The sequence below is a fragment of the Eumetopias jubatus genome, unplaced genomic scaffold (assembly GCF_037043125.1).
Source record: "Eumetopias jubatus isolate StellerSeaLion01/CBP00866 unplaced genomic scaffold, mEumJub1_p1.0 scaffold_7, whole genome shotgun sequence".
In the NCBI taxonomy this organism is placed as follows: domain Eukaryota; kingdom Metazoa; phylum Chordata; class Mammalia; order Carnivora; family Otariidae; genus Eumetopias; species Eumetopias jubatus.
Window position 1 is genome coordinate 26,677,440 of NW_028274813.1, and position 5,902 is coordinate 26,683,341.

The 5,902-nt window shown below is 47.7% G+C and overlaps 1 non-coding gene across 1 annotated transcript; it reads right to left on the reverse strand.

Annotated features, from left to right (window-relative positions):
- Positions 1-364: 364 nt before the first annotated feature.
- On the reverse strand, positions 365-492 carry LOC114208839 (small nucleolar RNA SNORA17). The gene has a single exon (XR_003609152.1). It is a non-coding gene; the product is annotated as a small nucleolar RNA SNORA17 (small nucleolar RNA).
- Between the last annotated feature and the right edge of the window lie 5,410 nt (positions 493-5,902).

A 5,902-nucleotide genomic window follows, 5' to 3' on the forward strand; every position in this document is an offset into this window, starting at 1 on the left:
TATTTTAATCATTGTCGAGTATACAGGTGAGTGGTGTTAAGCACATTCACGTTGTTGGGCAGCCCTCGCCACCATCCATCTCTGGAACTACTTTCATCTTCCCAAACTGAAGCTCTGGACCCCTTAAACATTACTCCCTCCTTCCCTTCCCCAGCCCCTAGGAACCACCTTTCCACTTTCTGTCTCTACAGTGCGATTGCTCTGGCGACCCCACATAGGAGGACTCACACAGCGTTTGTCCTTTGGCGTGGCAGACGCTTTGGCAGAGAGATTGCTGGAGGACGTACCACGACTCTTTCCTCCACGGCATTTGTTTTGCTAATATGGCACATTAGCCAGAAAGAATGTCTTTTTTTTTTTATCAAGTGTCAGACTATTAATTATCCAGATGTTCACAGGCCAGAACACTGAGCGTAGACAAGCCTCTCTTTCTGCCACCTAATGACACAAGTGTGACACACCAGTCACATCTGCAATGCCTCTGAGGGCAGGAAGGTGCCTATTCTTTACCCTAAAGTAACCTATCCTCACGGACACCAGCACCTCGCAGGCCCTGCCTTGCAAAACAGATGTTTTCTTAACGTTTCGTTTTATGCTGAATGCTGTTCGTTCCTCTTGCCCTCCAAGTACTTGACTTGTGGACATCAGCAAAAAGAAAAAGAGAGAAGAGAAGAGAGGAAGGAAGGGCAGGGGAGGGGAGGGGAGGGGAGAAGAGAAAAAAGAAAGAGGAGAGGAGAGGGGAGGAGAGGGGAGGGGAGGGGAGGAGAGGGGAGGGGAGGGGAGGGGAGGGGAGAGGAGAGGAGAGGAAGAGAAGAAAAGAAAAGACGAGAAAAGAAAAAGAGCCTCTGGAGAAAGACGTAGGCATTTTCATGTTCCACCCCTGACAGTCCCAAAGACCCCCTCTCATCCACTGGCCTGTGTGTCGTTGTTGTTGTTTTGTTTTGTTTTGTTTTAAAGAACTCTGTGATCTGCTTCAATTCATGTTTTGCCAAGAAAGCTAACACAGCTGCAAATCCTTTCTGCCCGGAATGCCTTCCAGCCTTCCCAGAGGCCTCTCTGCTCATTCGGTGGCCACTTCCCTCCTTCCCGGGCTGGCCAGCCTCTCCCAGCCCACTGGCCCCCACCCCCACACCCTCGCCCCGCCATCCACCGGCTCCTGCGAGAAGGCACTACTCCCTGGAAGTGGAAGTGGCCGTGCCTTCTCTGTGGGTTTTCATTACTTACTGGGAGAAGCGCAGGCCCCCTCGGGCACCCCAGCCCCCCTCCGTAGGCTTCCCCCTCAGAAAACTGGCTCTGCTGCCCGCTGGTAAACGGGCTGGCTGTCACCATGACAACGGCCTGGCCCAGAGCCTGGATGACGCCAGGCCTGACTCCCCTCCCAGCCTCACCCAAATCTGTTTGTTCAAGTTCCAGCTGCATTTGTTGGGCTTCGTTTTGCTTGTCAGTTTGAGGCAGCTCCGCTGCTGATTGGCTGCAGGGGGCTGGGCTCAGACTCCCCGGGATACCGACCGGGAAGTCAGCTCCCTGCCGGGGCAGGAATTTCCTGACGCCCTGGGGTATTTCCCCATCACAGGAAGGAGAGCTACGAGAGCCTTTCAGGCAAGGCAGAGCCCATAGGAAGCCAAGGCATCAGATCATCCCTGAGTGGTTTCATTGATTTGTTTCCTCTGAAACCGCGGGCTACCTAGAGATGACCAGTACCTATGGATCAGATGTTCTCTGGAGTGTGAGGACAGACTGTGATTTATTTGAGATAGGATGGCATTCCATCTTTTGTCTTTCTTTAATTGCCTTCCTGGTGCCTGTCACTTTGAAGTTGGGAATAACGGAAAAAGGTCTTTGGTAATGCCACTCAAGGTGGAGGAGGAGAGCAAGCCTGTTACTATTGCAACACAAAGGCACTGGTTATCCATCCATCCATCCATCCATCCATCCATCCACCCACCAAATGTCTACTGAGGACCTGTTTTAGGTGACAAAAACTCAGGGATGAATGAGATAAAGTAGTTGCTTTTGTGGAGCATCTATTCCAGTGGAGAAAAAAAGACATCAAACTAATGAATAAATATAAACACAATAGAAGTCTAGACAGAGATAAGGGCTATGAAGAAACTAAGGCAGGGAAAGTGGAGAGGGAATGGCATATTTTACATAGTGTGGCCACAGGGGCTTATCTGAGGATCTGCAAAGTGGTTAATCTAATTGTGTAAAGAATTATCTTAAACATCCCAAGCCTAGACCCCACTCTCAGTGGACTGCTTTCTTCCTGTTCTGCTTCTCCCACAGGATCTAAGGGTAGCCCATGTCCCCAAACCCTCAGCTGCAGAATGGTGGTGGACAAGGGACATTTAGGCAGGGGATGAGGAGTAGGTAAAGCTAGACCCTGGGGAGGGGAGCAAAGGGTTCAAGAGCTTGGGGGCCCATGGGATAAAGGGTCAGTGGTTGTTCATTGATTACCTGCTCAGTATCCATTTCTCTTCTCCCCACTTCCTACCAGCACTCATATTTGCCTTCTGGGTTTGGGTGGGATGTCAGGGAGGTTCCTGACTGTCCTAACAATCAGCATCATCTTAATCCTTTTACCTCTGTGATCAGTTCACATTGTGAAGTTCGAAGTGTGACACTTGAGTCTTCTGATGGATAGAGAAGTGAAGTTCTCTCCCCTCCTGGTGGAGACAGGTAACCCTGGGTCCATCTTGTGACCTCCATGGAAGCCATCCTGAGGATGAAGCCAACACATGGAAGAGGGCAGAGAGCAGAGAAGTGGAACCAGACTCCCAGTTGCTCTTGAAACACATAGCATTGGATTTTCCCCTTTGTGAACCAATTCATTCATTCAAAAACATTTCGAGTGCTTATTATGTGCTAGACATTCTCCTACATGTTTGGGGGGGGAAAATCCCTGTCCAGTTTTTGTTGGCTTCTCTTTTACTAGCATGGGAGAAGTGGTGGGCTGATCATCACCAGAATCAGTCTGCCTGGGTTTAAATCCTGGCTCCACAACGCTGTGGCTGTGTGACATCAGGCGAGTTACTAAACCGCTCTGTGCATCAGTTTCCGCACACAAAAAGGGGATAATTCTAGTGCCTTCCTCGTAGGACTGTTGTGAGGATTGAATGAGAGAATGTGAAGGGTGTGGGACAAGACTGGGCATGAGGTATGTGCTTGGTGCAGGGGCTCTGATGTGCCACCCACCCCATGCTTTGGGAATGCCTTATTTCTCCCAGCCACAGGGAGTGCTTTACAAGTCTTGCCCCAGGGGAAGATGACCATGTTGCCCCAAGGCCAGGGTCTCTTTCTGGGAACAGTCTACATCCCATGACTGATCTATGAGGAACTGTAAGTGCTGGACCCCTTGCCTCAACTCAGGACCACTCTGAAAGGTCACACTGGTTCTGGAACTCTCCCTGGGGTTGGTGGATGTCTTTGTTGGGCTTCTGTCTCAGCTCAATTTCTCCCTCTGCCCAATTCTGCTTCTTTTTCCTCCCTTTCTGTGGATGTTAATCCCAACAGCACGTCATGCATGCTGGTCTCTGAGTTTCTTCTCAGGAACGTAAGCTACTCAATAAATGTTAGCTGTTATCCTCACCCTCATCCTCATCCAAAAGCATCCTAAGTGATAGAGAAAAGAAGAGAAAGTGTGTAAAGAGGTTTTCTTACTAACTGGGGAGGGGTGACCATATGGGGCAGTGCAGAGTGGCTAGAATGAAGACCACACATGTTTTGTGGAGCTGAAGGGTTGTTCTGTGGAGCAGGGGAATCCTTCTCAAATCCTCGTCTCCATTTGATCCCCCTGGCGACGTCAGACTTCAAGCAACGACGCTCTAACTAACCCGCCTTGGCTCTGTGACGCTACACTCTTGACTAAGCCAGCCTGTTGTTTGATAAAACTAAAGAAGCAAAGCACCGTGTTGACAGAACAGTGCAGCTGTGCATTAACATCAAAATAAATAAAACCAGGGGCGCCTGGGTGGCTCAGTCCGTTCAGCGTCTTCCTTCGGCTCAGGTCATGATCCCAGGGTCCTGGGATCGAGCCCCCACATCGGGCTCCCTGCTCCGCGGGAAGCCTGCTTCTCCCTCTCCCTCTGCTTGCTGTCTCTCCTGCTCTCTCTCTCTCAAGTAAATAAAATCTTTAAGAACAGTAAAGAAATAAATAAATAAAACCAGGAAGAAGAAGAAACGTGGATTTTTGAGGAACAGTTTAAGTGAATGTAGCAATAAACATCCAAGTGAATTTTCACCTCAACATTTAGGGTGGTTTTGCTTCTATTATTTGGATAACTGTAGAAGCAGGAATCTGGAACATTGTTTGTGACCAATTGAAAACACACTGTCTTGCCTTTTGTCATATCATCAGGTTTTTCTCTCCCAAATAACTCATTTTAGTAATTTGCTTGGCCTCTAGGGCTCCTGAGTTTACCTCAGATTCTCTGATTTGTGATATACACGGGCCTTCTTGTATGTCACCCTTTGAAACTGTGTCAGGAGCCTCAGCTCCTCATCTATAAAATGGGAGTAAATTATGCCAACCAGCCCGGCTGTAAAGTACTCAGCTTAGTCTTGGCACTTACTGAGCTACTATCATCATCAAGTGATGTCAGTTCCAATGATGACAGTCATTTGGACAGAATTTAGAATGATTTGATCACCTAAATCCCAGAGTTTAGAGCAAAGCCCAGAGATGCAAATTCTCAACCCGCAATCCTGCAGAAAGATCCCAGTGGTTCCTTATACCAATGCCTGTTTTCTGAGGATCCTGACACTCTTTATAAAAATTACATCATTGAGGGCGCCCGGGTGGCTCAGTTGGTTAAGTGACTGCCTTCGGCTCAGGTCATGATCCTGGAGTCCCGGGATTGAGTCCCGCATCGGGCTCCCTGCTCGGCAGGGAGTCTGCTTCTCCCTCTGACCCTCTTCCCTCTCGTGCTCTCTATCTCTCATCCTCTCTCTCTCAAATAAATAAATAAAATCTTTTTAAAAAATTACATCATTGATTCAACAAATATGTATTTGATAAATATCTACTAAGCCTCAATTGGCCAGGCACGGTGCTAGCCACTAGTGATAAAGTGATAGAAACAGACACAGTTCCAGCCCCTTGGTAGCTTCTGGACTAGTGAGGGCGACAGACACAAAAATAACCACACAAAATGTAAAATTACATCTGTGTCCTCTGAGTAAAGCCATCTTACACCCTCCAGACCAGCCTATCCCCCAGCTGAATAACACAGAGGACATCAGCCTTTGCCATATTGAGCAGAAGAATTTCCTGGCCAATGCCTGTCTTAATTCCTAACTCACAAAATCATGAGGTATAATAAACTGGTTGCTGTTTTAAGCACTGCTCTCCCAAAAAATAATTATATCTGTATTAAGTGCCTAAAGCATTAAAAGAACATGAAATGGAGGAACTAAACTGCATTTTACCCACTTTTCCTAGTTATAATACAAGAGTTAATGTAAGAATTTAGAATGATTTGATCACCTAAATCCCAGAGTTTAGAGCAAAACCCAGGGATGCAAATTCTCAATCCACAATCCTGAAGAAAGATCCCGGTGGTTCCTTATACCAAATCTTGTTTCGCTGAACAGCGCCCTCTTCTGGCCAGGGGCCCTTTCTCCAGCCAGCTATTTGCTCCTTGGGGCTTTAAAGGGATTTATTTGTAGACTAGCATGTCCACTCCTTCATCAAAGGTGTGCTGAGCACCCAGGCCCCCACAGGCTCCCCACCCTTATGGAACTGACAGTCATTGAACTTCCTGACATTTCTGAGAGTGTAGGGCAAACTTCAGAACTCCTACTTGATGGATAAGATCTTAACTGAGAAAAAAAAATCTTAACTGAGTCAGGGACGGCAGATGAAACTTTGTTATGTTATTGATATTTGGGACCAGATTTTAGG